We start from the raw sequence: 13,781 nt of genomic DNA, 5'->3' as shown, positions 1-13,781 counted from the left end.
GAATCGGAACCTATATTTTAACAAGATCTTTAGGTGATTTTTATGTGTAACTCTAGGTATTCTTATGTATAACTTCCTGGGAAAGTTGTACATTCCTATCTTTGAGGTGGAAATGCAGATTCTCAGCAGGGGTTTGAACCAGAGTAAATCATTTCGTAGCCCTGAGCTGGACACGGTGGGGATACAAAGATGAATAAGTACAGTGAGACATGTTGGTAAACAAATAGTTTCAGTATCGTGTGCTAAATGCTGTTAAATTGGATCTTAAAGACGAATTCAAAAAAAAAAGTTGCTGTCAAGTTGATACCAACTCTTGGCAACCCCATGTGTTGCAGAGCAGAACTCCGTAGGGTTTTTATGGTTATGACCTTTCAGAAGAAGATTACCAGGCCTTTCTTCTGAAGCTCATCTGAGTGTGTTTGAACTGTCAACCTTTTGGTTAGTAGTCGAACATTTAACCATTTGCACCTTAAATTCTGCCCGTAGGCAGTATTGTTAATGAAGGAGGACTTAGAAGTCCAGCTCCTGCTTTTCCAGGGAGCTAAAGGAGCCCTGCCAGGTGCTCCTTGGAAACTCTATGGGGTAGTTCTACTCTGTCCTATAGGGTCGCTATGAGCCGGAATCGACTCGACGGCTCTGGGGTTTTTTTTATTAAAGGAGCCCTGGTGGCACAATGGTTAAGCGCTTAGCTGCTAGCTAGCAAAAGGTTGGTGGTTTGAACCCACCAGCGGCTCCTCAAGAAAAGACCTAGTGATCAGCCAAGAAAGCCCTACAGGGCAAGTTCTGCTCAGCACACAACAATAACAACGTGAGGGGGATATAGAACTATTCTTTAAACTGAGTAAAAAGCCCACCTGGAGAAAAGGAGAGTGAAAAAACCAAAGACTCAGTATGGACCACTTGAGCCACAGCCTCAGCCACCTTGAGACCAGAAGAACCAGATGATGTCTGGCTACTACTACCTACTGCTCTGACTAGGATCACAACAGGGGGTCCCAGACAAAGCAGGAGAAAAATGCAGAATAAAAAATCAAGTTCAGAGAAAAACCAGATTTGCTGTTCTGACAGAATGGAGGAATCCTGAGACACTATAGCCCTAAGACATCCTTCTGACCTGGAGTTGAAACCGTTCCTGGAGACCATCTTTCAGCCAAAGAATAGGACCATAAAATAAACAACACCTGAGAAGAACGTGTTCCTTAAAACTGTCAATTATATGAGATTAAAAAGACATTTGCCCAAAAGCAAAGATGAGCTGGCAGAAAATCCGACGAAAGAAAACAGGGAAACCCGGGATGGAAATGCGAAGAGTGCTGACACATGGAGGGGAATGCAAGTTTCCTCCGTGACTATTACATGGCCACGGTTGAGAACCCCTGGCTCTTGTCTATCTCTTCCCGCTAGAGTATTGCCTCCATGAGGTCAGGCCTGTGATCCATCTTGCCCAATACTGTGGCCCTACATCTAGAACAGTGCCTGAGACAGGAGCTCAGTCAAGATGTGATGAGTGAATTAAAGAAGATATACATGTGCCCACGAATTGAGGACAGCAGCAGTGTGACGATGCAAGGTCTCCCAAGCTGAAGTCGTGCATGAGAAATGGGTGGCAATTTCAGGCGTGTGCGTCTTCCAGGCTGTCAGCTTGTTACTAACAACAGCAAGGTCAATTATCAGGTGCTTTTACAGTTATGCACAACAGCTCTCCGTACACAAAGATGCAGCAACCCCCAAACCCATTTCCCCTTTTAAATATACTGAAAAGAGCAGAGTTTTCAGTCCATCTGTTCACAGATGAAAAAACATTTCCAAATTTCAATTTTTTTTTTTTTTTTTTAATTCTAAGAATGACCACTGTTCGCAGTGGTTTTGATTACATTTTCTATCTATTATGTAATGGCATCCCTTAAATTTTAAATTGGCTTTGAAGAATAAAAAGAATTGAATTCCTGCTATTTTGTGTTAAAAAAAAAAAAAAGTGGATCGAATTGTGTCCCCCAAAATATGTGTCAAGTTGGTTAGGCCATGATGCCCAGTATTCTGTGGTTGTCTTCAATTTTGTGACTGTAACTTTATGTTAAAGAGGATTAGAGTGGGATTGTAATATCTTTACCAGGTCACATCCCTGATCCAATGTAAAGGGAGTTTCCCTGGGATGTGGCCTACACCACCGTTTATCTCTCAAGAGATGAAAAGGACAGGGAAGTGAGAGAGGGCAACCTCATACCACCAAGAAAGCAGTGCCGGAGCAGAGTGCATCCTTTGGACCCACGGTTCCTGTGCTGAGAAGTTTCTAGTCCAGGGAAAGATTGAAGACAAGGACCTTCCTCCAGAGCCAACAGAGAAAACCCGCTGGAGCTGATGCCCTGAATTTGGACTTGTAGCCTACTAGACTGTCAGAAAATAAGTTTCTCTTTGTTGAAGCCATCCACTTGTGGTATTTCTGATATAGCAGCACTAGATGACCAAGACACTAGAGTAAAAGAAACCCTACTTGAGACAGATCTGTAGGTGAACATAGTAGTCAGTCCCGTTTAGAATTTGGCATTCCAACTAGGTCTTTCTCCTATTTAAACTCTTGTCTTTTTGGTCATTTTTTTCCCTTAGTCTCCCCATCTGTTCATTTTTTATTGTAATACCATTGTACACACACGAGATTTTATTTTGGAGATTTCTGGGAACTTCTGGGCAAAAAGAACTAAAAACACCAATTTACCCATGAATGTTATTATTTGGGGACATCATTATGATTTGCTTCTGAAATTAACTCTTAGCTTCTCTTCCTATTTTAGTAAACTTGCTCTCCAAACCAGCTAAAACCATACACATTCTTAACCCACTAAGGCAGCGACGGTGGTAGCTGCTCTACACTGGCACTGCTTTTTATACATGACCTCATTTGTGGTGGCTCTGTGAAGTAGGGAAGGCATCCCACTGTTGCAGGTCAGAAAAATGAGGGCCCAAGTTCACTGGTAAGTGATGGAGCTGGAACTTTTTGGTCATATTTTGAAATAAAAGGCTGCATTAGCTCTTCTGAGGAGCCCTGGTGGCACAGTGGTTAAAGCACTCAGTGGCTAACCGAAAAGCTCGAGTCTCGAACCCACTAGCCACTCTTGGGAGAAAGACATGGCAGTCTGCTTCTGTGAAGATTTACAACCTTGGAAACCCTATGGGGCAGTTCTGCCCTGTCCTATAGGGTGACTGAGTGGGAATCAACTCAATGGCAACAGGTTTTTGGTTTAGCTCTTTTAACGTTTGAGTTTTTGAAATTCATTGAATCTGCTTGTAGCGTGCAGAGAAAACACTGGGCAGCAGAGGGAGTTGCAGCCCCAAGACTACTTACTTCTCTCTTTTGGTGAAAAGATTGGAGCTTTTTCATTGCAGACTGAAGACCTCCTTGCAGCTTTCTTGGCACCAAAATAGCTGGGAAGAAGGATAAAAGCTGCAGCAGTATAATCCCTAAGAAAACCTGCTGTCTGCTTTTTCCATTTCCCTGTGCGGCCTCTCTGACCTGGCTGCCCTGTGTAAACAGGCTTTGCCTGCGGTGCCTTATTCTGAATGGATCAAGACTTGGAAGGTTCTGTTTTTGACAGAGCAAGTGATGAGAGTGAGAAATAAGGTACAGTGAGCTCTTACAATTGAGCTCTGTATTTGGAAATCCCTGCTTGCTTTTCTGCTCTGCCGGAGCCTGCGGTGGTCCCATTTTGAGTTGTACTTTTCCACAATCTGTAGATCTTTTCTTCCAACCAGAATGTGTATTACAGGAGGCGTTGCTCTCTGCTTCATCAAGATAACTAAAACATGCTGCTGGGAAGCTGCTCTTGCTGGCAGCCCTCAGTATGTGATTCATTATTTTTCTAGAATGGCGGTTGTTTTTTGAGGGGGTCTTGCTAACCACCCACTAACTATCTTGTAACATTCTTGACGGGGAGGTGGACCGGGTAGAGAACCAGCTCTGAAAAGCAAGCACTGGTGGCAGCCTTGTTTCCTATCAGGTGTAGATAGGGAGAAGGAAGGAAAAGAATAGTTTGGAAGTCCTGGTGCAGGCACCAGCGCTTGTCATTGTATTGCATTTGTCAAACAATTTCAGGATTGGGGAGTAAATCTCGGTTTAATTTGGATTAAGGCATTATGGGCCAGGAAGTATCCTGGACACTTTCTGGGGTCAGCGTAGTAGGCAGCTTCCCATGTAACTGGATGCCATTGGAAATTTTCCTTACCTAGTTACTCCTTTTAGAACCAACATCACCGATTCGTGTGCTTTTGTGAGAGAAGCTTGGTAAAACTTTTTTTTGAAGGTAGCATAAGAGTGTAAGTCTAGCAGTACCTAAAGTTTAATTTTAATTTGAAAGTGATAGCCAATGGAATTAAAAATTCAACTACAAAATAACAGTGCATGTTTATGGTCAAAATACAAACAGTACAGGTAGATATAAAGTGGAAAACAAAAATTCCTGTTTTCCTCACCACTGTTCTCCAGAGATAACATCACTGTTAAGACTTAGGTGCTTCCTTCTAAAGCTTTACAAATATGTATAGTTTGGTTTATTTTTTTATTTTGGCGTTTTTACTTGTTTATGCTCTGAACTTGACTATTACCGACAAAACTTGGACATTTTTCCATGTGAAACAGCTGTGAGGTATTCCATTGTGCAGATCTGTATTTGGTCTCTCCCTTATGGATGAGTGTTTTAGGCTGTTCCCAATTTTTTTACTATTAAAACCAGTTTTGTAACAATCATTTTTATACCTGTGTTTATGTACTTGCATGTTTCTCTAGGATGAATTCTTAGAAATGGAATTGCTAGATCAAAGGTTGTGCACATTTTTTAAAAATCCTAGAGGTATTTCTAGATATGAAAACGTTGTTTTCCTCATACCAGCCAACCATCGGTCAACAATTTTAAGGAAACACATAGGCTTGTAAGTCTCATATGAAGTAGTAACTGGCGAGAGCCAACATCCTAAGTATGCCAGAGTATGAAATGGAAAAAAATCTGGTCTTTGATGACTTTGTTGAGCCACTGAATTAGCCAACCACCAAATTTGGTATGTGAAAGAATAAATTTCCCTGTTGCTTAAGCCACTGCTGTTAGGTGCCGTCAAGTCAATTCCGACTCATAGCGACCCTGTGCACAACAGAATGAAACACTGCCTGGTCCTGAGCCATCCTTATAATTGTTGTTACGCTTGAGCTCATTGTTGCAGCCACTGTGTCAGTCCACCTCGTTGAGGGTCTTCCCCTTTTCCGCGGACCCCCTATTTTACCAAGCATGACGTCCTTCTCCATGATGTCCTTCTCCAAAGTATGTAAGACGCAGTCTCGCCATCCTTGCTTCACTTAAGCCACTGTTGGTTGGATTTTCTGTTACAAACCAAAGCATTAAAACTGATACGATATGAGAACAGGAGCCCACTGTCTTCAGTAGGGGATCAGGTGTTCAATAAAGAACTGTTAACTGCCATAGTTGAGAAGGTTGGGGATATCCCGTTAACTGAAGTGATGGTTTTGGCCTGTCTGGGGGAATACAGATGAAGTTCTGTGACTGTTTTTACTCACCAAGTGGCTGAACCATATAAGTGCCAGGAGACCTGGTTCTAACTCCCTGAGGACTGGTCCTCATTCCCAGAGGAGTTTTTCTCAATAAAACAGTAAATTTTACTCCCTTCATAGTTAAGAAAATAATTCCTGAGAAAGATGATCTTGGATCATCATTCCGCACCCATAGAAGCTGCAGCCTCCAGAGCGCTAACTTAGCAGGTTAGCCTTGCCCCAGGGCCGTCCTGACTCAGAGATGCTCTGCTGGGCTGGGAAATTGCAGAGGGAAACGAGGAAGAATAAACAAATGAATGCCCTTCCTGATGGACTGAAGGGCTAAACCAGAGATACGGTGGGAGTGGGGTGGGGAGAGGATTTCCCCCAGGAAAGCAGCCAGCTTTGTATCCTATACTTGATAAGGGACTCGGTTTGGAAGAGTGTTTGCTATTTTTATCAGTGTCATTTAGCTTTTACTGAATATTATTATGCACTAGGCATAGTAAAGGATATAAAATTTCATCTGTCTTTGGAGATTTGGGGAAACTATATTATATAGAAGGAAACGTGAACTTCGGAATCCAGCTTAAAAAAAAAGCAAACCCACTGCTGTAGAGTCAATTCCTACTCATAGTGACCCTATAGGACAGAGTAGAGCTGCCCTGTAGAGCTTCCGAGGAGTGCCTGGTGGGTTGGAACTGCTGACCCTTTGGGTAGCAGCCGTAGCACCTAGCCACCGTGCCACCAGGAATCCAGCTTACCTGGGTTTAAATCCCAACTTCAGAATTAACTTAAACCTCACTGAACTTCATAATGTTGTTGGGATACTTTAATGAGATAATATATGTAAAGCAGCTTGTGAGGCCTCAGAAATGCTCAAGAAGTATTTGTCTACAAATGTGAATAATTTGTGATTTAAAGATTTTTCTAGAAATATGTGTGGGGAAAGGGTAGACCTAAACTTCTATTTCATATGAAACAAGACAGATTACAGTTTTGGGAATCAGGTTTTTTTTTTTTTTTTTTAAGTCAACTTGGAGGTATAATTTGCATATACTAAAAGTCACCTTTTTTAGGTATACTTTGATAGTATTTGATGAATGTATGCAGTCATACAACCACTACCACAACAAAAGTATAGAGCATCTCCATTATCTGCAAAATATTTCTTCAGCCCCCTTTGTAGTCAATCCACTTCACCCACCCTCAGCTCCTGGCAACCACTGATGTGATTTCTAACCTTATAATTTTGCCTTTTTCAGAATGTCCTATAAGTAGAATCTTACGGTACATAGCCTTCTGTGTCTGACTTCCTTCATATAACGCGATGCTTTTGAGACTAATGTTGCATGTATCAGTAATTTGCTTCTGAGTTGTATTCCATTGTATTGATGTACCACAGTTTGTTCATCCAATTAACTCTTTGATGGATATTTGGATTATTGCTAGCTTTTTGCAATAATGCATAATGCATAAACTGGGAATTCACGTGCAGACCTTTGTGTGGACGTGTTTTGTTTTTATTTAAAATAATGTATTTTTGATGAAACACAATACAGCAAAATAGGTTCCCACTGAACAGTTTCTACACAAATCTTTCAGTGACACTGGTTACGTTCTACAGATCGAGTGAGCATTCTCATTTCTGTTCTGGTTGTTTCAGTTACAACAGCCTAGTTTCCCTGCCCCTCTACCTTTTCATCTTTGCTTTAGGGTTATTGTTGACCATATGGTCTCATGTATGAATCAACCTGTTATTTAGCTAAAAGGTGCCTTCAGGGGATAGTTTTGGTTCAACGGTTAAAGAGTATCTCAGGGCAGCAGTCTGGAGGATTCCTCTAGTCTCAACCAGTCCAAAAAACAAACTAAACCCTTTGCCATCGAGTCCATTCCAACTCCTAGCAAACAGTAGCAAGTGGATTTTTTAAGAATTTGAGTTTCTCTTCTACACTTTTCTCCCTTTCTGTCGGGCCTTGATCAAAATGATCTATAGTGGTAGCCAGGTACCATCTAGTTCTGGTTGCAGGGTAGAGGAGGTTGTGGTTCATGTAGACGATTAGCCCTGTAGATTAGTTTCTTCTGAGTTTTTGGTTTCCTTCTTTTCTCTTTTGCTCCAGATGAGTAGAGACTGAGTTGTGTCTTAGATGGCATGGGGACATGTTTTTACTTTCCTGGATAAATACCTAGGAGTGAGTTTGCTAGGTCAAATTATAAGTGTTTGTTTATAAGAGAATGTCAGACTCTTTTGAAGTGACTGTACCATTTGGCGTTCCCTCCAGCAACATGAGTGTTTCAGTTGCTCTGCATCCTCACCAACAGTTGGTATTATCAGATTTTTTTTGGTTTTGGGGCTTGGGTTCTCCTCCCCCCCCCATTCTAGTAGATGAATAGTGATATCTCATTGTGATTTTAATTTGCATTTTCCTAATGACATTTCAAGATCTATCCCGAAGTACAGTGCTGTCAGTGATAGGATAATATCAATACACCTAAAAGGAAGACCAGTTAATATGACTTTTATTCATATTTACACACCAACCACTAAGGCCAAAGATGAAGAAATTGAAGATTTTTACCAACTTCTGCAGTCTGAAATTGATTGAACACACAATGAGGATGCATTGATAATTACTGGTGATTGGAATGCAAAAGTTGGAAACGAAGAAGGATTGGTAGTTGGAAAATATGGCCGTGGTGATAGAAACCATCCTGGAGATCACATAAAAGAATTTTGTAAGACCAATGACTTCACTGCAGATACCTTTTTTCACCAACATAAACGGCAACTATACATGTGGACCTCGCTGGATGGAATTCAGGATGGAACACACAGGAATCAAATTGACTACATCTGTGGAAAGAGACAATAGAAAAGCTCAATATCATCAGTCAGAACAAGGCCAGGGGCCGACTGTGGAACAGACCATCAATTGCTCTTATGCAAGTTCATTCTGAAACTGAAGAAAATTAGGACAGCTCCACAAAAGCTAAAGTATGACCTTGAGTATATCCCACCTGAATTTAAAGACCATCTCAAGAACAGATTGGATGCGTTGAACACTAATGACCAAAGACCAGATGAGTTGTGGAATGACATCAAGGACATCACACATGAGGAAACCAAGAGATCATTAAAAAGAGAGGAAAGAAAGAAAAAGACCAAAATGGATGTCAGAAGAGACTCTGAAACTTGCTCTTGAACATCGAGCAGCTAAAGCAAAAGGAAGAAACGATTAAGTAAAAGAGCTGAGCAGAAGATTTCAAAGGGCAGTTCAAGAAGACAAAGTATTATAATGACCTGTGCAAAGACCTGGAGATAGAAAACCAAAAAGGAAGAACATGCTTGGTATTTCTCAAGCTGAAAGAACTGAAGAAAAAATTCAAGCCTTGAGTTGCAATATTAAAGGGTTCTATGGGGAAAATATTAAACAATGCAGGAAGCATCAAAAGAAGATGGAAGAAATACACAAGAGTCACTATACCAAAAAGAACTGGTCTATGTTCAACCATTTCAGGAGGTAGCATATGATCAGGAACTGACGGTACTGAAGGAAGCAGCCCAAGCTGCGCTGGAGGCATTGGTGAAAATTGGCGGAATACCAATTGAGATGTTTCAACAAACAGATGCAGCGCTGAAAGTGCTCATTTGTGTATGCCAAGAAATTTGGAAGACAGTTTTGTGGCCAACCGAATAGAAGAGATCCGTACTTATGCCTGTTCCCAAGAAAGGTGATCAAACCGAATGCAGAAGTTATCAAGCAATATCATTAATATCTCACACAAGTAAAATGTTGCTGAAGAGCATTCAAAAGTGGCTGCAGCAGTATATCGACAGGGAACTGCCTGAAATTCAAGCCAGATTCAGAAGAGAATGTGGAACCTGGGGTATCATTGCTGATGTCAGATGGATCCTGGCTGAAAGCAGAGAATAGCAGAAAGATGTTTACCTATGTTTTATTGACTAGGCAAGGCATTTGACTGTGTGGATCATAACAAATTCTGGATAACGTTGCGAAGAATGGGAATTCCGGAGCATTTAATTGTGCTCATGAGGAACATGTACATAGATTAGGAGGCAGTCCTTCGAACAGATCAAGGGGATACTCTGTGGGTTAAAGTCAGGAAAGATGTGGGTCAGAATTGTATCTTTTAACCATATTAATTCAATCTGTATGCCGAGCAAATAATCTGAGAAGCTGGACTATGTGAAGAACGGGACATAAGGATTAGAGGAAGACTCATTAACAATCTGCCTTATGCAGATGACACAACCTTGCTTGTTGAAAGTGAGAGGACTTGAAGTACTTACTGTTGTAGATCAAAGACCACAGCCTTCAGTATGGATTACACCTCAACATAAAGAAAACAAAGATCCTCATAACTGGGCCAATAAGCATCATGATAAACAGAAAAGATTGAAGTTGTCAAGGATTTCATTTTACTTGAATCCACAATCAACATCCATGGACGCAGCAGTCGAGAAATCAAAAGACGCGTTGCATTGGGCAAGTCTGCTGCAAAAGACCTCTTTAATGTGTGAAAAACAAAGATGTCACCTTGAAGACTCAGGTGATCCTGACCTAAGCCATGGTCCTTTCAGTCTCCTCATGTGCTTGGGAAAGCTGGACAGTGAATAAGAAAGACCGAAAAGAAGAATTGATGCCTTTGAATCGTGGTATTGGTGAAGAATACTGAATATACCATGAACTGCCAAAAGAACAAATAAATCTGTCCTGGAAGACATACAACCAGAATGCCCTTTAGAAGCAAAGGTGGTGAGTCCCACGTACTTTGGACATGTTATCAGGAGAGATCAGTCCCTGGAGAAGGACATGATGCTTGGTAAGGTAGGGGGTTAGCGAGAAAGGAAGACCGTCAACTAGATGGATTGACACAGTGACTGCAACTTTGGGCTCAAGCGTAACGATTGTGAAGATGGTGCAGGACCGGGCACTGTTTTGTTCTGTTGTACTTAGGGTCGCTATGAGTTGGGACTGACTCGATGGCCCATAACAACAACAGCAACAATGGCAGATGATTTTGAATGTCTTCCCTGTACTTACTTGGCATCTCTTCTTTGGTGAATTTTCTATTCAGGTGTTTTGCCCATTTTTTAAATTGGGCTGGTGATTTTCTTTTTTGTGTTGGGAGATTCTTTAAACATTGTTGATAAAAATCCCGTATCAGATAATGTTTTGCAAATATTTTCTTTCAGTCTGTGACTTTTCATTTCTTAAAATTGTCTTTAGAACACCACAAGTTTTTCATTTTGTTAACTTCCTAGTTTTCATTATTTTCTTTTATGGTTCATGTTTTTTGTATTCTAAGAATTCTTAGACATACCAAAGGTCAAAAAAAGGTCTGATGTTTTCTTCTGGAGTTCTTAGATTTTACATTTAGATCTATGATATATTTTGAGTCAATTTTTTAATATGGTATGAAGTATGCATTGAGGTCCTTTTTTTTTTTTTTTTTTTTTGCATATTCCAGGAGCATTTGTTTGAAAGACTATCATTTTTCAATTGTTTGAGTTACATTGGCACTTTTGTTGAAAATCAGTTGACTATATATATGTTAGTCTTTTTGTGGACTTTATTTTGTTCCTTTGACCTATCGGTCCATCTTCTCACCAATACCATGTTGTCTTGATTATTGTAGCTCTATATAGGAAGTTTTGAAATCAGGTTAATGGCAGTCCTCCAACTTTGTTCTGTTTTCAAAATAGTTTGGCTATTCTAGGGCTTTTGATATTCCGTATAGATTTTAGAATCAGCTTGTCAGTTTCTACAAAAGAAGGCTGCTGATCTTTTGGTTGTGATTTCTTGACTATAGATCAGTTTGGAGAGAAGTGACGTCTTAACAATATTGAATCTTTCAAATGATGAACATGGTGTATCTACATTTATTTAGATTTAGGTTCTCTTTTCTTTCTCTCATCAGTGTTTTGTAGTTTTCAGCATATACTTCTTTTTTTTTTTTTGCCACGTTGTGTCAGCATTCTCTTTGTGTTCTGGTTGTTGCATTTCCAGTACCCTAGTTTCCCTGCCCCCTTACCTTCTCATCTTTACTTCAGAGTAAATGTTGACCTTTTGGTTTCATACAGATGGTTTTTTCGTAGACCACTGATCTTACAGGTTATATCGTTTATTTTGTGTGCCACTCTGCTATTTGGCTAAAAGTCGATCTCGGGATAGTTTGGTTCAGGGTTTAAAGAGTGTCTCAGGGCAATAGTCTCAGGGAGTCCTCTGGTCTCAACTGGCCCAGTTAGTCTGGCCTTTTTTAAGAATTTGGTTTTTTTTGTTTTACATTTTTCTCCCATTCTACTCAGGACCATCTATTGTGACCCTTATCAGAATGGTCAGTGGTGGTAGCCAGCCACTGTCTAGTTCTGTTGGTCTCAGGGTAGATGAGGTGGTGCCTCGTGAGCCTTTGCTCCTGATGCGTGGAGACCAATAGTTGTATCTTAGATTGCCACTTGCAAGCTTTTAAGACCCCAAATGCAATCTGTTCACCTCACTCAGATGCCGAACACAAACTTTGTGAACTACGTTATGCCAGTTGACTGAGTTGTCCCATGAGACCGTGGTCGTACACTTTCGAACCTAGAAAATCAATCTTGGTTATATCTGAGGAGTATCTGTAGTTGTGTCTTCAATGAATATATGTGCCTGTACACACATATCTGTATTTACACATACATGTAGAAATTTTTTGAAATCATCTGTTCTCACATATGTATACACCTGTACCTATCTGTATACCTATATGCCTATACCCATCCGTATGTGATCCTAGACTGTTTTTTTTGTTGTTGTTCTTTGTTGGCATTGTTGACATCTTGTGTATGTCAAATGCTTTAGTACAGGCATCCTTTTCTCTTGAGCACTTCTCAGCGACATCATTCTACTTTGGTCATGCTGTGCTCACTTCACTCATATTTAGGGCCGGTTTTCCCATCACCAAAAATATAAGTATTTGCAATCTAAATCGTGCTTCCCTTTTTCCCCTCCCTGCCCGTAACCACCAATGTGCACTGGTCTCTTTATATATATATATATATATATATATATATATATATATATATATATATATATATATATATATATATATTAGCATTATGCCCTCCAGGTCCATCATGTTACAAGTTTCGTGAACTCTCATTGTCCTTTATGGTTGCATAGCATTCCATTGTATGTATGTATCACATTTTGCTTATCCATTCATCCACTGATAAGCATTTCGGTTGTTTCCAGTTTTTTGTTACTGCGAATAAAGCTGCAGTGAACATAGGTGTGCATATGTGTGTTCATGTCACTACTTTTAGGTTTCTAGGGCATATACATAGAAGTGGGGTTGCTGGATCATAGGGTAGTTCTATCAACATATAATTCTTATACATATTTGGTTAGATTTATCACTTCCATGGAAGCAGCAGTCAAGAAATCAAAAGATGCATTGCATTAGGCAAATCTGCTGCAAAAGACTTCTTTAAAGTGTTAAAAAGCAAAGATGTCACCTTGAAGACTAAGGTGCACCTGACCCAAGCCAGGGTGTTTTCAATTGCCTCTATATGCATGCAAAAGCTGGACAGTGAATAAGGAAGACTGAAGAAGAATTGATGCCTTTGAATTGTAATGTAGGCAAAAAATATTGAATATACCATGGACTGCGAAAAGAACAAACAAATCTTGGAAGAAGTACAACCAGAATGCTCCTTAGAAGCAAGGATGGCGAGACTTCATCTCACATACTTTGGACATGTTATCAGGAAGGATCAGCCTGTGGTTGTGAGGATGGCACAGGACGGGCAGTGTTTCATTCTGTTGTATGTAGGGTCGCTATGAGTTGGAACCAACTTGATGGCACTTAACAACAAGTATTTCTTGCTTTTTGATGCTATTATAAATGATACTGTTTCTCTAATTTTGATTTCCAATTGTTTCTCATTTATAGAAATACGGCTGAGTTTTATAAATTGACCTGCAACCTTCCTAACTCATTTATTTATTCTAGTAGCTTTTTTGTGTGGATCTCTTGGGATTTTCTATGCAGATTATGTGTTGTCTGCAAATAAAAAGTTTTACTTCTTCCTTTGCAGACTTTAAGCCATTTATTTGTTTGTTTATTCATTTATTGCAATGGCTAGGATCACTCTAGGATAAGTGTGGGAGCAGACATGCTTGTCCTTTTTATTATTATTATTTTGTTGTTGAGAATATACACAGCAGGACATACACCAGTTCAACCT

The sequence above is a fragment of the Loxodonta africana genome, chromosome 20 (genome assembly GCF_030014295.1).
Source record: "Loxodonta africana isolate mLoxAfr1 chromosome 20, mLoxAfr1.hap2, whole genome shotgun sequence".
Taxonomy (NCBI): Eukaryota; Metazoa; Chordata; class Mammalia; order Proboscidea; family Elephantidae; genus Loxodonta; species Loxodonta africana.
This window is presented reverse-complemented; position numbering follows the sequence as displayed.